Source organism: Bos javanicus, chromosome 17 (genome assembly GCF_032452875.1).
Source record: "Bos javanicus breed banteng chromosome 17, ARS-OSU_banteng_1.0, whole genome shotgun sequence".
Classification (NCBI taxonomy): Eukaryota; Metazoa; Chordata; class Mammalia; order Artiodactyla; family Bovidae; genus Bos; species Bos javanicus.
The window spans coordinates 59,070,608-59,089,819 of NC_083884.1; the positions used below are offsets into that span (position 1 = coordinate 59,070,608).

At 45.0% G+C, this 19,212-nt stretch overlaps 2 long non-coding RNA genes across 2 annotated transcripts in view; one reads left to right on the top strand and one right to left on the bottom strand.

Annotated features, from left to right (window-relative positions):
- The window catches only part of LOC133228875 (uncharacterized), a 93,988-nt gene that overhangs the window by 37,768 nt on the left and 37,008 nt on the right, over positions 1–19,212 (top strand). Inside the window, exon 3 of the long non-coding RNA XR_009730394.1 lies at positions 13,317–13,405. This is a non-coding gene — a long non-coding RNA (uncharacterized LOC133228875). The remainder of the gene's footprint in view (positions 1–13,316; positions 13,406–19,212) is intronic.
- LOC133228874 (uncharacterized) lies at positions 10,411–16,716 on the bottom strand. Its single transcript, XR_009730393.1, has 3 exons — positions 16,627–16,716; positions 10,943–11,077; positions 10,411–10,605 (listed from the first exon to the last, which is right to left on the bottom strand). It is a non-coding gene; the product is annotated as an uncharacterized LOC133228874 (long non-coding RNA).

Sequence of the window (19,212 nt, forward strand, 5' to 3'; positions counted from 1 at the left end):
ATTGACAGATAAGAAGCGTATTTATTGCTGGGAGACTTGTTCTACAAGAAATACTAAAGAGAATCATTCAGGTTAAAATTAAAGCTGCTGCTGCTAAGTCGTTTCAGTCATGTCCGACTCTGTGCGACCCCATAGACGGCAGCCCACCAGGCTCCCCCGTCCCTGGGATTCTCCAGGCAAGAACACTGGAGTGGGTTGCCGTTTCCTTCTCCAATGCATGACAGTGAAAAGTGAAAGTGAAGTCGCTCAGTCGTGTCCGACTCTTAGCGACCCCATGGACTGCAGCCCACCAGGCTCCTCTGTCCATGGGATTTTCCAGGCAAGAGTACTGGAGTGGGTTACCGTTAAAGCACCCTAGGCATTAACTTGAATCCCAGAAAGCAATTAAGAGCACAAGTAAAGATAATTATATTGGTAAATATGAAATAATGCATAAAAGTACTTTTCTTTTCCTTTGTTATTTAAAAGAACAGCATAAAGTAATAACTATTAACTTGTGTTGGTGGGCTTATAATGAGAAAGATGTAGTTTTTCTGTGTACTGTGTTGTGAGACAGCAATAACACAAAGGCAGGGTAAGGAAAAAAAGCTATTTTGAAATAAAGTTTTTGTGCACTGTTGAAATTACGTTGGTATTAGTCTGAACTCCCACAAAGTCGAACACGACTGAAGCGACTTAGCAGCAGCAGCAGCAGCAACAGCAGATTGTTTTAAATGAAGGTGTTAATTGCAGGACAATCACTAAGAAAGTTAACTCAAAAAAATGTAGCAAAAGAAAGAACAAGGGAATTAAAATGGTACCCTGGAAAATGTATATTTAACACAAAAGGAGGCAGTGATAGAGGAATAGAGGTTAAAGAAAAAGACATAGACTCATAGAAAAACAAATAGAAAAATTACAGACACCTCATCCATAATTACATTAAACTCTACCTTATAGTGAAAGTGTTAGTCGCTCAGTCGTGTATGACTCTTTGTGACCCCATGGCGTGTAGCCCACCGGGCTCCTCTGTCCATGGGATTATCCAGGCAAGAATTCTAGAGTGGGTAGCCATTTTCTTTTCCAGGGGAATCTTCCTGACCCAATGATCAAACTCAGTTCTCCTTCATCGCAGGCAGATTCTTTACCGTCTGAGCCACCAGGAAACTAAACACAGCACTCAAAAGCAAAAATGAGCAGGATGAATTTTTAAAATCCAACTATACGCTATTTATGTAAACAGTTTAGATGCAAAGACGCAAGTATATTGAGAATAAAAGGATGGAAGAAAGTATATCATGCCAAAAGGGAACTAGAATGGCTATACAAATATCAGACAGAATGGACATTAAGAAAAAACTGTACTTGAGACAAAGAAGGACATTTCATAATGATAATCAATCAGTCAAGGCGATAACAGAGTCCTGAAATGCAGGAAGCAAAAACTGACAGAACTGCAAGGAGAACTAGACTATGCAGTGATAAATGTTGGAGATATCAATACAGTACTTACCAAAAGGCAGGAGATTAACAAAGAAATAGAAGACTTGAACAGTACTATAAACCAACCAGGCCTCTTAGGTGTCTATGAAACACTTTACCCCAAAACATCAGTGACCATTCTTCTCAAGTGTGCATAAAACATTCTCTAGGAGAGACCATATGCTAGACCTTTGAAAAACCATCATTAAAATTTAAAGAATTTGATATGTAATTAAACAAACTTCCAATGAAGAAAAGCCCAGGCACAAATGGCTTCACTGGAGAATTCTACCCTACATGTAAAGAATAATTTTTAAAAATGTTAAAAGGGGATAATTAAGACTGTTCCCTTCACACACTCTCCAGAAAAGTCAGAGAAGAGAGAATACATCCCAAATCATTCCCGTGGCCAGTATTACTAAGATACTGAAACCAAAGACACCAAAATTACAGACCATACTGTAGTACGGCCTAGTAAATATAGTATGCTCTAGTAAAAATATCTCTAGTAAATATAGATGCAGAATTTCTCAACAAAGCAAGCTAAATCCAGCAACATATAAGATGGATCATACACCATGACCAAGTGGGATTTATCCCAGAAATGCAAGATTGGTTTAACATACTAAAAAACTAGTCAATGTAATGTGCCATGTTAATAGAATAAAGGGGGGAAATCACACAATCATTTCAATAGGTGCAGAAAGAGTACTTGACAAAATCCAAAATCCTTTCATGACTGAAAAAAAAAAGCACTCAAAACCTAGGAATAGAAGGGAACTTTCTCAATCTGATAAAGGGCATCTATGAAAAACCCTACAGCTAACCTCATACTTAATGATGAAAGACTGACTAATTTCTCTCTAAGATCAGAAGCAAGACAAGGATATCCACTGTCACCACTTCTATTCAACGTTGTGCTGGAGGTTTTAGCTAGGGCAGTTAAGCAAGAGGAAGAAATAAAAGGCAACCAGATTAGAAAAGAAGATGTAAAACTATCTCTATTTGCAGATGGAATGATCTTGTATGTAGAAATTCATAAGGAATCCACAAATGCAAAAAACAAAGATAAAAATTATTAGAACTTTAAAGTGAGTTAAGCAAGGTTGTAGAATACAGAATCAATATATAATAATTATGTTTATATACATTAACAATAAACAGACTGAAAACAAAATTAAGGAAACAACTCCATGTATAATGGCATAAAAAAATGAAATACTTAGAGATACATTTAACCAAAGTATAAGATTTGAATATTAAAAACTATAAAATACCATTGAAAAATTAAAGACCTAAATAAATTGAAAGAATCCCCATGATTATAAGTTGAAAGATATAATATAATGTGATGATGGCAGTACTGCTCAGATTAATCTCAATATTAATTCAATATTCAATGCAATCTCTATCGAAATTCAAGCCATCTTCTCCATAGAAATTGACAAGCTGATGCTACTATTTAGATGGAAATGCAAGAGATCTAGAAGAGCCAAAACTCTTGAAAAAGAACAAATTTCAAGGACTGACATGTCCCTATTTCAAAACTTACTGCAAAACTACTCTAATCAAGACAGTGTGGTACTAGTGTATGAACAGACGTATAGGTCAATGAAATAGAATTGAGTCCAGAAATCAACCTTTACATTTATATTTGATTGATTTTCAACGAGGATGCCAAGACATGCTTCAGTGGCCAAAAAACTATTTTTTCCACAAAATGTACTGGGGCACATACAAGAAAGACATCTACATGTATAAGCCTGAAGCTGGGACCCTACTTTATACCATCTACAGGATTTAACCCAAAATGGATCAAAAGCCTCAATGTAAGAGCTAAAACTATAAAATTCTTAGAAGAAAATATAGGCATAAATCTTTGTAACCCTGGATTAGGTGGTGGTTTCTTAGAAATGACATGAAAAGTAAAAAATAAAGTGACAAATGGAAAAAATAGATAAGTTGGACATAATATTTAAAATTTTTGTGCGTTCTTCCCCAGAAAGGGAAAAAAATATTTTCAAATCATGTAACTGATAAAAGACTTGTATCCAGAATGCATTTTTAAAAACTCTTACCACTCAATAAAAAGAAAAATAATGCAGTTTTTTAAATAGGAGAAAAGAGTTGAATAAATATTTCTCAACTGAAAATACAGAAATGGCCAATAAATATGTGAAAAGATGCTCAGTGTCATTACCATCAGAAAAATGAATATCTAGACCTCAGTGAGATAACCACTTCACACCCACTAGGATGACTATAATAAAAAAGATAGCCAGTAACAAATATTGGCAAAGATGCACAGAAATTGGAAACCCTCATCATTGCTTGGGACACAGCAAAATGAAACAGCCGCTTTGGAAGACTGTTAAGCAGTTCCTCAAAAAGTTAAACATAGAGTTACCGTGTGACCTAGTAATTCCACTCTTAAATACACTCCCAAGAGAACTGAAACATACATCCACACAAAATCATGTACATGAATGTTCACAGCAACATCATAAAGTAGCCGAAAAGTGGCAACAACCTAAATGTCTATCAAATGACGTAGGGATAAGCAAAATATGGTCCTTCCATACAATAAGATATTATTCAGTCATAAAAAGGAAGAATTGATGCATGGTACAACACAGATAAACTTTGAAAACTGGTATTAGTTGCTCAGGTATGTCCAACTCTTTTCAACCCCATGGACTGTAGCCCGCCAGACTCCTCTGCCCATGGGATTCTCCAGGCAAGATTACTAGAGTAGGTTGCCATGTCCTTCTCCAGGCAATCTTCCTGACCCAGGGACTGAACTCTGTCTCCTGCATCTTCTGCATTGCAGGCAGATTCTTTACTGTCTGAGCTGCTAGGGAAGCTTTAATAACTTTGTGCTAAATTAAAGATACCCAACAACCACATGTATTTCATTTAAATGGAGTGTCCCAAATAGATCAATTAGTAGAGACAGGAAGTAGACTAGTAGTGCTTGCCAGAGGTTGGAGGGTAAAGAAAGGCAGGGGTGTGATTATGATCTTCGTGGGGTAACGAAAATGGTCTAGAATTAGATAACTAAAGAGCCTCTTGATGAAAGTGAAAGAGGAGAGTGAAAAAGTTGGCTTAAAGCTCAACATTCAGAAAACGAAGATCATGGCATCTGGTCCCATCACTTCATGGGAAATAGATGGGGAAACAGTGGAAACAGTGTCAGACTTTATTTTTTTGGGCTCCAAAATCACTGCAGATGGTGACTACAGCCATGAAATTAAAAGACGCTTACTCCTTGGAGGGAAAGTTATGACCAACCTAGATAGCATTTTAAAAAGTAGAGACATTACTTTCCCACCAAAGGTCCATCTAGTCAAGGCTATGGTTTTTCCTGTGGTCATGTATGGATCTGAAAGTTGGACTGTGAAGAAAGCTGAACGCTGAAGAATTGATGCTTTTGAACTGTGGTGTTGGAGAAGACTCTTGAGAGTCCCTTGGACTGCAAGGAGATCCAACCAGTCCATTCTGAAGGAGATCAGCCCTGGGATTTCTTTGGAAGGAATGATGCTGAAGCTGAAGCTCCAGTACTTTGGCCACCTCATGTGAAGAGTTGACTCATTGGAAAAGACTGATGCTGGGACGGATTGGGGGCAGGAGGAAAAGGGGACAACAGAGGATGAGATGGCTGGATGGCATCACCGACTCGATGGACGTGAGTTTGAGTGAACTCTGGGAGTTGGTGATGGACAGGGAGGCCTGGCGTGCTGTGATTCATGGGGTCTCAGAGTCCGACATGACTGAGCGACTGAACTGAACTGAACTGAACTGATGATTGCACAATTCTGTGAATATACTAAAAGCCACTGAATGCTCAGACAGTAAAGAATCTGCCTGCAATGCTGGAGACCGGGGTTCAATCCCTGGGTCAGAAAGATCCCCTGGAGAAAGAAATGGCTACTCACTCCAGTATTCTTACCTGGAAAATTCCCTGGACAGAGCAGCCTGTTGGGCTACAGTTCATGGGGTCGCAGAGTTAGGCATTATTGAGCTACTAACACTTTCACACTTTCACTGAATTGTAAACTTTAAAAGGATGAAATTTATGATATGTGAATTGTATTTTTATAAAGCCTCAGGTTTTTATAGAGATACAGCGTGATAGCACTTATGTAATACTTTAAAAACACACAGGAATTAATACTATCAATTCTTTAAAGTTGCATACACATGCAAGGAAAGTATAGCAATATGCACAAAAGTGTAAGACCAAATTCAGGATTGTGGTTCTCTCTAAGGAGAGAAGGAAAAGAAGGGATGTATTTGTTGTGTTTTATATTTTTTTCTTTTCCAAGACAGAAATCAGAGCAATTATGGGGAAATGTTAACATCTGTTAAATTGAGTTCTGGGTACATGGATGTCTGTTATTTTATGTTCTGTGCTTTTTAATGTTTGGAATCATTAATGATTGTAAGTTTTAGGGAGCAAATGAACCCATCTATTTCCTTAGCCTGTAGCAGGTTGAATGGTGGCCTTCAAAAGATACTTCCACTCGTGGATGTGACCTTATTTGAAAAATGGGTCTTTGCAGATGTAATAAAGTTAAGGATCTCAAGATGAAATTATCCACGATTGCGGGGGGGGGGGTGTCCCTAAATGTGATGACAGGTCCTTAGAAGAGAAGAAAAGAGAAGGTGGGGAGACACAGAGGAGAAGGTCACATGAAAAGAAAGGCTGAGACTAGAGTGATGAAGCCACAAGCCAAGGAATGTCTGGAGCTGCCAGCAGCTGGGAGAGGCCAGGAAGAGGCCTCCCACCAAGCCTTCAGAGGGAGTGTGAGCCTGACACTACCTTGATTTCAGACTTCTGGCCTCTAGAACTGAAAGACAGAAAAAATTCTCTTGTTCTAAGCTAGCAATCTGTGGTCATTTGGTACAGCAGCCACAGAAAAACTCAAACACTGCCTATTTCTTCCTGTTCAACTGGCCCCTTCCTTCTCCCAAACGCTGCCCCGATCACCCCAGTGGTCCACAGGCTTTCCTCTGTCTGCATTGTTCTTGATCAAACACATCATCTTCCCTGTTATAGGTAGAAAGAAGGGGTACCCCTGTGGCTGTACCCAATAGGGCCACATCACACTGGATCTAGAGGGCCACTTTCACTGGTTTTGCTGATGGATTTGAAGGTCTCGTTGCTCTTCCCGCCAAATTCTCTTCACCCTTCCATGGTCACTTCCTACTTCTTCTCACTGCTGCCAATGCACTCAGGCCCCAGGAATTGGCTGCTTCCTGGTCTTGGGTCCCCAGGGTCTCTGACGCATCTGGATATGGGAGCAGACCCCTGCTTCCCACCACCAGCAGCCTGAATAGCACTTTACAAATAAAACAACAGGCAAGATGAAAGGCCGTAAGACCCAATGACCGTTCTAGCAATGTTCACATATATCATCTCACTTAAATTTATAAACTAGGTAACTGCTATTCTTGAGGTGCTCAGAGAAGTTATTTAATGAATACATTGCCCAAGATCATGTGGCCCAGCTGAGTTGGCCTTTTAGCTGGGACTAATGCATGGCTAATTGCAGACATGCTTAGTGAGCATCCTGGGACAGCTGCTTTCTGGCTGTGTGAAATTGAACCCGTGACTGAACCTCTATGCCCCTCTGTTTCTGCATGTGTAGAAGAGGTAATAATGGCCATTTCTGACTCAGAAGTTTGTTGTGAGGATGAAACCAGGTTTCTGTAGAAAGCCATCACTTGGCTTCTAAGAACTTGATAAATGTCAGGCAATATTCCCCATGTCAGTGGCGGCTCTAGCAGGCTTTGTTCAGTATACATCCCACTCAGTTCAACACCCCATAGGGAAATGGTTTTGTTTGATTGGTTAATTAAAAAAAAAAAAACAATGGCTCCTTTTAATTTTATTCGAAGTCAACATCTCTCCAAGTGGACCTAAATGTGCATGTCACAGCTTCTGTTCACAGCCTGAAATCAGGGTTGGGGCTTGTGGCCGTACATGCCATGTGCTCTGGGACTAAAGGGGAAGTTCTTGAAGGGGCTGGTTGTGGGTGGTGAAGGGCTCCACTGTGCAGCACACCTTTCTGCAGTGAGCTTGCTTCCTTGCAAAATTGAAGATCTCCCAGGCTCTAAGGGCTCCATCAGAGGGAAAATGCCTTCTTCTCTGGCTTATTTGCTCAGGGTTTAAAAGGTATTTCTGGGCTTTGGCTAAGAGGAAATTTAGCTTTTGAGCAAATCCTCATGCACTGGTTTTCTGTAAACATCTGAATGTAGTGTGTGCAGCTTGGAGCCCACTCTGCTTGGCTTTTTCCAGATTTGACAGCCAGGTTGGATGGAATGAAGTCAGCTTGATATTTGTAGAATGACATCAGACTTGACAAGCAAGTTCTATAAGTTACTGCTTGGGTTGTCTCCCCAGCACTCTACTAGGGACATGCAGGGAATTGGAAAAGGGTATTTAGTTAGCATGAGTATTGGGAAAGGATGGAGGATTAGGTAGCATGATTAAGACTTTGTTCCTGCATCTCCATCCAGGAAGCTTCCCAGTGGTCCAAGGACCTCTGAGATGGGAGGTCCATTTGGTCACTTCCAGATGTATTTCCTGAAGATCTAAGGTATGTCAGGCCCTGCACTTGACACAGGGGACTCTACCTTTATGAAGCTAGAGTTCTAGTGGAGGTGAGCCTTTTCCCAAGGAAACCCTAGATCAGAATGTCATTATATCAAAAATCCTTCCAGTAACATCTGTATGAGTAAGGATAGGCTAGCTGCTATAACAAATAGCCAGTAAAGGTTGAGGTCCACATTACAGTCCAGTATGGCTCAGGTTGGAAGAGCTTGGCTTCAGACAGTCACCCAGGGACCTGGACATTTTCCAGTTGAGTGGTTCCACCCTCCCCTAGGATCTCAGAATGTTCCACAGGATCCTCTGCATCTGAGCAGCAGATAGAGGATCATGGGCTTTTCTTTAGGGCCAGGCTTGGGAGTGACCCTCATCACTTACCACACATTCCATTGGTCAGAATTCAGTGGCATGAACCCAATTCACTGCTGGGGTCCATCTGTGTGTCTCAAAGATTGAAGACATGGGGTTTTGGTGAGCACACAGCACTGCCTTGTCACAGGACCTATGTGCCTGGGACCATGTAAAGACGTCAGAAGGAGTGTTGATGGTGCTGATGGTGAGTGTGGTCAATAAGAATGGGACACATGTGCTAAGCACCAAGCTCTCGGCTCACAGTGAGGGCAAAGCATCTTCTGAGCCCAGACTGCCTGCTTTCCGCTCACTGCCTGCTCTCCACTCACTGCCTGCTCTCTGCCCAGCTCTTCTGAGTAATAGCCATGCCTCCTCAGGCAACTTGCCCTGCTTCTCCAAAACGAGGTTTGCTCAGCTGGAAAACGGAGATGCTAATCACAGTCCCCATGTCACAGTTCCTGTGAAAAACCAAGAGGACTGGGAGCGGAGAAGCATGTTGTAAGTCCAGTACCTGCCACGTGGCCAACACCTTATAAATGTGGGTCATGATAAGATGGAGCTGGACGTGACTTCCCTCTACCACTTATGAGACATGTAATGACTGTGACCAGGTCACCTTGACCCCTTTGAGCTTCAGTCTCTGAATCTCCAAAATGAAGATAATCATCATCTCTGCCCCAGATAGCAGCAACAGGATTAAAGGCATTAAATAAAGCCTGCTTGATTTATTGCCATATTTATTTTAAAAAAAAGCAAACTTAGCATGCAGCTTGAAACATAAGTGCTCAAGTGAGGATTAGCTATTATTATAATTATTATTATTATTTAATCATTTTACATACATGACCTCACGTAAGCCTCATATCTACTCCCTGAGATAGAAAACAATCCGTGAGTCTGCCCATGTGTATCTGTGAGAGTGATGGTCATGTGCTCTGGGAATGAATGAATGAATGAAAGAAAGCAGAGAGGAATGAATGAATCATCACAATAACCTGTGTCTTCTGCAGCAATAGGTGCACAGTCCATTTCTCAGAGCAGTGATGAAGTCTGCCAAAATAAATTAACTTTCCCACATCAGTGACTCATTTGGCAGAAATAACAGCCTTGCAAACTGAGTAGAGAATGATGAGGGAGGTGGCCCCGGGGCCAGGGCTGGGATGGGAAGAGGAGCTTTGTAATGACTGGAGATAAAAGAAGCAGCTCTCAGTCTCTCACTCTCCCTCTCTCTATGTTTTTTTTTTTTTAACCAAAAAAACATAGTATATAAATGTACGCATTTTTGAAGGCGGGGAGGTACATAGAGACGCCAAACTATCAGGTGACTTTGGATCTCAGGAGCAAAGAAGGAGGCTAGATACAGCATCGTCAGCCCCTGGCTGGGTAGACGGGGGTCGCCATGGCCACATCATGTGTGGCAGGTCAGGCCTCCAGCCAGCACACCTTCCCTATCCCCCTGGCTCTGGGTGAGTCCCGGGTCCCCTTAGACACTTGCCCTCGCCCTGCCATTCTCACACCCTGCTCACACCTCCTTCATTGGCCAAGGAAGCTTCAGGGCAGAGCGAGGAAAGATCAAAGACCAAGACCACAGGTCCTAGAAAGGAAGGGACTTAATTACCTGCTTCTTGTCCACACAGGGGGTTTTATGAGGAGGCCTCTAGGAGGGGTTCTGCCTGTATCCTAGAAACCAGGCCAGAGGCTGTGAGCCTGGGATAAAAGAGATTGACAATAGACACAAAAAGGAACTTTTTGATCTCTGCAGTGATGATATTCCACCCGAAACGTGGCTCCATTGGGCCACTCAAACCTTCTTCAGCTCCCCATTCCTGCAGGATACAGGATTTGTGGTTAGGACCATGGGCTTTGTGGTCAGAGAGACCTGGGTTGGAATGAGTGCTTGGGAAATTCACGTAACTTTCCCAGCCATCACTCTGTGAAAATGGTATCTTTGTTTGCTAAGGCTGCCGTAGCAAAGTGCTACCAACTGTGTGGCTTAAACAACAGGAATTTATTGTCTCGTGGTTCTGGAAGCTCGAAGCTGAAAATCAAAGTGACGGCGGGGCTGCTTGCTTCTGCGAGCTGTGTAGGAAAGGATCCGTCCGAAGTCTCTCTCCTTAGATGGCCATCTTCTCCCTGCACCTCTTCCTGTTGCCTTCCTTCTCTCTGTGTCCAAATTTCCCCTTTTGCAAAAGACACCAGTCATATTGGATAAGGGTCCACCCTAATTACATCATCTTAACTATCCCTGCAATGACCCAAGCAAGGTCGCATTCTGAGGTATTTGATGGGGTAGGGTGGGGGGGAGAAGGACTTCAGCATACAAATTTGGAGAGGACATAATTCAACCCATAAAAAATGAGTACCAGGTAGAATGTGTCTCATAGGGTGGTTGCAAAGATCAAATGAGATAATGCATATGAAATGCTTAGTCCAGGACTTGGTGGATTATAGGTAGCCAGAAAAACATGCCTAGAATAATCATCATTACTGTCATGGACACTCTTCTTGGTCACTCACCAGTGACCCCTTCTTTTTTCTTTCATGATAAATTCCCCTGATGTTGTTCAGAACAGCAGTCTGTCTAGGTCCAGTAATGTGCATGCGTGCGTGCTCAGTTGTATTTGACTCTGCGTGTCCAGTAATGGGTCATACCTAAATTGAGGGAAAAGAAAAAACAAAACACAGTATTATTTCTCTTTGCCAATGATTGGTTTAGAGATGGGAAGGTGACCTAGTTCTACTCAAACAGATGTAATAGGAAGTCTTGTGGGAGGGTGGTCTTGGAAAGATTTTCTTTCCCAAAGAAAAAAGAATTACCTAAGAATAATTTCTCTCTTTCCTTCTCCTTTTTCTCTCATCCTGTATCTGACACTGTCAGATGAGACTGTGATGTCTGGTGCTGTGGCAAGTTGTCTTGCAACCATGAAGACAGACAGTATTGATATTCTGAAACTGGGAGAGTAAAAAAGTGGAAATAACCTAGGATCTCTGATGACACTGTTGAGCCCTGACAGTAGTGGGAGGTACCATGTGCCTCTTGGTGAGAGGGACCATGTGCCTCTTGACCCCTTGTTAAATAAATAGCAAACTATTGTACAAATTATATAAACTTACCCTTCTCCTGGTAAAAGCATCCCAATATTTCTTGGGAAGATTTCTCCCTCCACTCTCTACCCACCATAGTTCAAGAGGAGCTGATTTCACCTCTGGCTTGTACAAGTGTGTGGTAGACAGACTTCCAAGATCCCTTCTTACCCCCTCACCCCACCCTGTGATCCTTGTCTCTTGTTGTTCACACCTTTGTATAATTCCCTCTTCCTGACGGTTGAACCTAAAGACTGACTTCTAATCAGCAGAATACAGCAAAAGTGATGTGTGATTAAGTTACAAATGGTTGTGATTTCCATGTCCAAGATGGACAAAGTAGCAAAGGCCTCTGCAAAACAACTGAGGACATTTGTAGTGAACACAAAGTTCAGGATAAGCATTATCTACCTGGCTTGTTTCTAGAAGGTTGTACTGTTTACCCTGAATGAAAAATGTCTGGTTCACCAAATCCTACCCAGCGTTGACCTCTACTGGAGTTATTTCCTTCCTTGCTAACTTTGCTAGTTTGAAAGTATATATGAATGATTTCTAAGTGTTGTTTGAGGTTTCCTCTCTCAGCTAATAGTCGTTGAGTTGCCCTCCAGATTTGTTTAGCATCTGCATTTCCTCTCTCACTGCTCTCTAGCCATTTAGTACGGGCTTGCCTTCGATGATATAATTCTCAGGAGTAAGGATCCAATCTCTCTAGGGCACGCGGGCCAAGGTCTCTGCCCTCCCAGAGACAGAACAAATGATATTTACCAACCGATGAGTGTCAGGTTTTTCTACTATTTGCTGAGCTCATGATTCTTTCACAAGAGGGACCTTGAGTCTACATTAAAATACACATGTAACTGAAAGATGCAATATACCATGCCAGGTCCACAGAGTTCTGCAATTGCAATCTGCAATTAATAACATTAATTTAACACCACACCTCTCCATTTTGAAAAGAGTGGCTAGGTTGGAGGTGGGAAACCTTGTTTTGTTCTTGGGATAAGTGAGAGATTAATTGTTAAGTCTTCTTTAAATAACCCTCACAGGGACTCTAGAGATGAAATGACTTTTAACTGACCAACCTAGTACTAGCTCTTGAAGGCTTGCTGGTGCTGCTGCTAAGTCGCTTCAGTCGTGTCCAACTCCGTGCGACCCCATAGACGGCAGCCCATCAGGCTCCCCCGTCCCTGGGATTCTCCAGGCAAGAACACTGGAGTGGGTTGCCATTTCCCTCTCCAATGCATGAAAGTGAAAAGTGAAAGTGAAGTCGCTCAGTCGTGTACGACTCTTAGCGACCCCACAGACAACAGCCTACCAGGCTCCTCCGTCCATGGGATTTTCCAGGCAAGAGTACTGGAGTGGGGTGCCATTGCCTTCTCCGTCTTGAAGGCTTAGGTGAGTGGAATGTGATTTCAGTCTGTTAAAAACCTGACCTTGCTTCTTTATTATTATTTATTTATTTATTTTTGGCCGTGCATGGTCTTCAAAACTGCACACAGCTTTCCTCTAGTGGTGAGCAGGGGCCACTCTCTCGTGGTGGTGAGTGTTCTCCTCACCGCAGTGGCTTCTGTCATTGCGGAGCACAGGCTCGAGGCGCGCGGGCTTCAGTCCTTGTTTCTCACGGGCTCTAGGGCCTGTGCTCGGTAGTTGTGGCGCACGGACTTAGTTGCTCAGTGGCACGTGGAATCTTCCTAGATAAGGGATCGAACCCGTGTCTCCTGCATTGGCAGGTGGATTCTTTACCATTGAGTCACCAGGGAAGCCCCTGACCTTGTCTTTTTTGTCTTTTTCTCTCCCTTCTTCTCAGGCCAAGGATTTACCTACCACTCTTCTCTGAATCAGAGGTCTTCTGCATGGCTGGCATTCACCAAAGACAAGGCAGCAGCTGGAGATCAGGTAAGTTGGAAAAAAGTGAGCTTCTGGATTTTTTTTTTTTTTTCCTGTCTTCAGGAGACATGAAGGTGTATCCTGGCAGTGGAAATGGCATGAACTTGGATCTTACCCTAGCCCCATCACTTCCTAGCAGTTGGCCTTGGGCACATCATTTAGCATTTCTGAGCCTTAACTGCTTCATCTGTTCAAGGGAAATGATTAATACCTACCACTAAGGTTGTGACCACTGGTGCAAATATCTGATACCTGGCTTCCAGAAGGAAAACTCTGATTTGCAGCATTTGCCAATTGCTGTGGTGCAAAGGCTCTCACTGTGGCCAGTTTCAAGCTACCAATATGAGTTCACTGAATGCAGAGTTGGGAAAAGATGTGCAGACAGAGGTACAGTAGCAAATACCATATAGTATCTTCCCCACATAGAAGTAATAGACGTAAATAATCTCTATAGCATAGATAGTAGAATAATGCAGTCGATTGATTAAGTGAGGAGTTCTGAATACTTATTTCCTTTGTTATTAACAGAATTTATTTATTTAATTGTAAGTTTATATAATTTCTTTTGAAAAAATAATAGCTGTGTCTCTCTGCTCTTTCAGAGTTTATACCCCAGGGCAGCGGTCCCCAACCTTTTTGGCACCAGGGACTGATTTCGTGGAAGACAGTTTTTCCACAAACCATCATGAACGTCATCATGTTGGGAGCCCTAGCAGAGGGACAGATTAAGGAGCTGGGTTCAAGCCAGGTGCAAGCAAGCAAGCGAGGGCTGTAGTTTGAGCTGGAAGATTGGGAGGGGTTTGCTTCAGGCTGATGAGCAGCCCCACCCTTAAAAGAAAAAAAAAAAAAACCCAGATAGGAACTCTGGGTCTGCTCCTTGCTTGGGATGTAAGTCTCTCCTCTCTCTCTCTGGGAACAAGGGCCAAGAGGACAAATCGATGAGCTTGAAAAGTGAGAGCAGGTCAATGATGTGAGGCCCTGTCTGCCTTCCTCGCGGGGCAGGCAGCAGTTGTGGGGCCTCACAGCCCACTACCGTCCGCCTGGAGAATTGTGAACTCACGGGTGGTGGGAGTAAGAACCTCCCCCGCGATGCAGGGCATCAGCCAGAGCTGCACTTCAGAAAAGATCGGTCGCCTGGATAAGGAACAGATGCGGTTGCTCAACCCAACCTGTCCTTATCGCCAGGGACCCAGCCCAACGTCCTCTGTGTCTCCGACAGAAGCACCAGGACACCAGGAGGTGACCAGCTCATGTCCTCAGAGCTGAAACTGTGGGGAGTTGAGACTGTTGTCTTCAGCGCCCCCCACCAGGAGGTGATGCCCACAGGAGCCCGCAGGAGCGTCATGGCTCCACTCCAGACAGGAGGAAGAGGCGGGGAAGTGCGACTCCTGTAAGGGCTGTGAAGAGGAAGAGGCGGGGAAGTGCGACTCCTGTAAGGGCTGTGAAGGTCCCTAAAGGGCTGCACGCACGAGCGGTCTTGCTACTCCAGTGCGAGCCCGGGTTTTTCTCAAACAAGAAATGACCAATTATCGTTCATTCTGAAGGTGCACCCAACCGGCTCATCAGCTTGGCTGGCCACCTTTGATCTGCCTCCAGATGCAGCCAGTACTCCCATTGCTACCTCCCAACTTCCTCTTTCCAAGCTGCAAATACAGTAACAATAGTCTTAACTGAGTGTCAGGCACTTCTTGGGCAGACTCTCATTTAATCCCCACCACAGCCCCTGAGGTAGGTTTTAATGTATCATACCCATTTTATAGATGAGAAAACTGAGTTCAAATAAGAGAATAGACTCATCCACGGTCACCCAGCTGGTAAGCAGCTAAAGCCAGGATTGAAACCCAGATCTCTGTGGCTCCAAAGCCCACTTGCTGCCAGTAGCCAAGAATGCCCCCTGTTTCTCTGAAAAGTTACCTACCCCTGGGGGCATGTAAGAAGGCACTCAGGCTCATGATCATGCCACAGTTGGGCTGGGCCCTGGCATGACTCTGTGAGCAAGTGCCTCCTTGAATTCTGAGCCCTGGGCACCTGCCTCAGCCCCGCCTCTAGGTAAACAGCCAGGTTTAGTAGCTTATTGCACACACCAAGTTCAGGGCAGGTCCTACACAGGAAGAATGTTCTGGTCAAACCAGCTGTGACCAGAGTTTCTTTCTCCCGTAATTACACCGGTGCAATTTTCAGACCCCACCCCACCTCACCAGGGACTCTCAGCCTAGGAAAGAACCCCTGAGACAGCAGGTTCTCTCTCTAGGACCTCCCTCAGCACAGCTACCTGTGAGCTGGCAGCAGAGGAAGCCAGCGCTTGCCTTCTCTTCCATCTTTCACCACATCCCTCCCCTGCAGATATGTCCCTTTTGGGGGGTGAGTTTGGGGGGACACTAATCACCCCCACTGCACAGAAACGGGCCCGACCCTCAGCCCTCGAGGAGCCTTCTCCTCCACTCTCTCCTACTCCCCGACTTGGAGGCTGTGATGGTCAATTTCATGTGTCAACTTGATGAGGCCACATGGTGCCCAGATACCTGGTTAAGCACTTTCTGGGTGTGTCTCTGAGATGTTTAAGGATGAGATTAGCATCGGGATGTGTAGACTGAGTAAAGCAGATGGCCCTTCCATATCCAATCCCTTGAAGGACTGAATAGAACAAAAAGACAGAGGAAGAGAGAATTCACTCTCTGCCTGCTAGTTTTTGAGTTGGACGCAGTTTTCTCCTGTGATTGGACTGGAACTTACACCACCAGCTCTCCCAGGTTTCCAGCTGACAGATGGCAGGCTGTGGGACTTCTCATCCTCTGTAATTGTGCAAGCCGAATTCTTGGAATACATCTCTTTCTCTCCCGCTCAATAGATGGATAGATATAGATAGATGTAGGTTATGTGACATCTATCTCAGATCTATATTTATGAATGTCCGTTGGTATATGTGGGGCTTGGTTCCAACAGATACAAATTTCAAATATGTGTGTTTCCTGGTGGCCTACTGGTTAGGATTCTGGGCTTTAGCTACCACAGCCCAGTTTTGATTCCAGGCAAAAAAAAAAAACACAAAACACCCAACAAAGATGCTAAAGTTCCTTAGCATGGCATAGCACAGTGAATACAAGCAGCCCTCTGTGTTCAGGGGTGTGAAGTCCGCAGGTAGGGAAGGCTGGCTGCACACCCAAATCTACATGTGGATTGATCTATATCACGTATAGGCTTCCCTGGTGGCTCAGTGCTAAAGAACCCACCTTCTAATGCAGGAGACACAGGTTCGATCCCTGGGTTGGGAAGATCCCCTGAAGAAGGAAATGGCAACCCACTCTAGTATTCTTGCCTGTAAAATCCTATGGACAGAGGAGCCTGCCAGGCTACAGTCCATGGAGTCACAAAGAGTCAGATATGACTTTGTGACTAAACAACAATAACATATTATGTCTATCCTACATGTAGAATATCTATTTCATATCTATATCTCTCTATACAGAACTACTTATATAGATACAATGACAGAGACACGTGTCTCCAGATAGAGAGTTTGTTTCTCTGGAGAACCCTAAGACAGAGGCTTTTCTTTCCCCCAAGGGAAGAGAAAGGTCGCTTCCAAGGGTATTTGGACGGAGGGGCAGACATTCCCTGTGCTGGTAGCCAGTTCCCTCTTCACCCCGGGGCTCTCCTGATTTCTGAGTAAGTGTGGGGGAGGGTGAGTCTAGGCCGGATCCTCCCCTCATCTGAACCGCACTTTCCATGGAAATAAACTTTCCCAAGGAGGCTCGCTGCCTCCTGCTCTTCTCCACCCAGAGGTTGAGTTCACAACCACGTCACTCGTAACCACACCACCCATAACAGAGAGACTCCCTTGAGGGGTCCCCAGCCTCTGGGAACCTGGCACGGCTAGTGCAGGGTCACATCCAGTTGTCACAGGCCTGTGAGGAGAGCATGGCAATGGCAATTTGCAGGGGAAGAGCTGAGGGCCAGAGGGGTCCCGTAAGGATCCCAGGGGCACACAGCTTTACTTGCCAGCAGGTGGGGGGAGGGGGTGAGTGTATTTGAAGGTGATGTATTTGAGGTTACGACGATTGCCCTGCACCCCAGCCCTCAGCCCAGGCCATCTGAGATGAGACAGGCTTTATGATGGGCTGGGCATGATGCTTTGTATTCACTTGCTTCATCCTCATAGCTGCCTTGTGAGGTGGCTGTCACCCCAGTCAGCGAACAAGGCTCAGAGAAGATCGAAGAAGGGCTGTCCCGAAACCCCCGGGCCCCTGCAGAGCCTGGGTCCAACCTAAGTGGGCCCATCACCAAAAAGCTCTCCTCCTCCCTCTCCCCTGACCCTCCATCCCAGCTCACTCTTCTCTGTCTTCCCCGTCCTTTCCTGGGTGGGGCAGGTGGGGAGACAGTGTTCCCTGGAGGAGGGAGGGGCAAGGCAGGTGGGTCCTCTCCTTCACCTGGTCTGCCTTCTGCAGAGAGTGAGAAAGTGCCTGGGTGAGAGTGTGTGAATGTGTGTGACTGGGGGTCTGGGTGTGTGTGAGCATGAGTGTGTGTATGTGAGAATGTCTGCATGTGCATGTGAGTGTGTGTGTGTCTGAGGGTATGTGTGTGGCTTGGGGGTCTGGGTGTGTGTGAGCATGTGTGTATGTGAGAATGTCTGTATGTATATGTGTCAGTTTGTGTGTGTGTGTGTGGCTTGTTGGGGGGCAGAGAAGGGACAGAGGTGGGAACAGACATTCCTCGAGGTTGGGCCAGGGCTGGGGAGGCATCACCTCCCTCCCTCCCCTGTCTCTGCCTCTCCTCTCCTTTTCCTCCCCCAACCCCATTCCACACCCCGCCCCCCGCCCCAGGATTCTATCAGCCCGGGACAAATGAAAAGAGCGAAGCTAGGGCGGGCCCATGGCAGGGGGTCAGGGGGGCTAAGCAGGTCAGGGCCCTCGTCTCTGCTTCCCCGGGTTCCTGAACACCAAGGATTATAGCTTCAACTTCTGCTGTTTAATCAGCTGGTAGCAATTTAACCATTACACCCCAGTGAGAGAATCCAAGACATTTCCTACAGGAGGGGGAGAGGGGAAGACTAAGATGGGAGGAATGCAGGAAGGGGGGGTGGTGGAGACACAAAACAGTTTTATTAAAAAGAAAAAGGGAGGAAGAAAAGGACTGTGATCTGTAATTGTATCTCAGTTGAAACAGAGCTCCCAGGGCTGGGTGGGGAAGCAGACCCCTGGAGACACAGGCAGAGGGAGGATGCAGGGTTGAAATGGGGAAGGTGGGTGCTGGTTGGGGCGCAGGGGAGGGGGACATAGAGGATCTTGGCTGTGGGACATGGGAAGGAGTTTTGTCTCCTCCTTTGAGGGGCGGTCTCCAGACCCAGGGAAGCTTGCCGCTTGCAAGCTGTGCTGGGTCTGGCCCCTCTGAAACTGGAAACAGCAGAGCAGCGAAGCAGAGACTGATTCACTTAGCATCACGGGTTTATCTGTAAAGTGCTTGGGAAATGAGTCGGCAGGTGAGGTGAGATTCTTTATCAAGTGTATTTTCATCCTGTAAAAAAAAAAAAGATCTTCTCCAGCCCACTCCCATTTTTCTGGGCCCCAGTGTGCCTTAAAGTGCTCACACCTGAGTCCAGGTGACTCTGATCAGCCGCTGCACTTGGCCTCCAACCCAAGCAGGAGGGAGCCTCCGCTATGTGGTCTGATGCTGAGCACCTGAGGACGTCTTTGGAAGAGGACGTGGAAGAAAGCCAGGATAGCATTTGGGGCATAGAAAGAGCACCACTTTGAAGGCTGGGGTTTCAGGTTTGAGCCCCAGGGCTGCCCTTGGCTGGCTGAGTGAACTGGGGCAGGTTG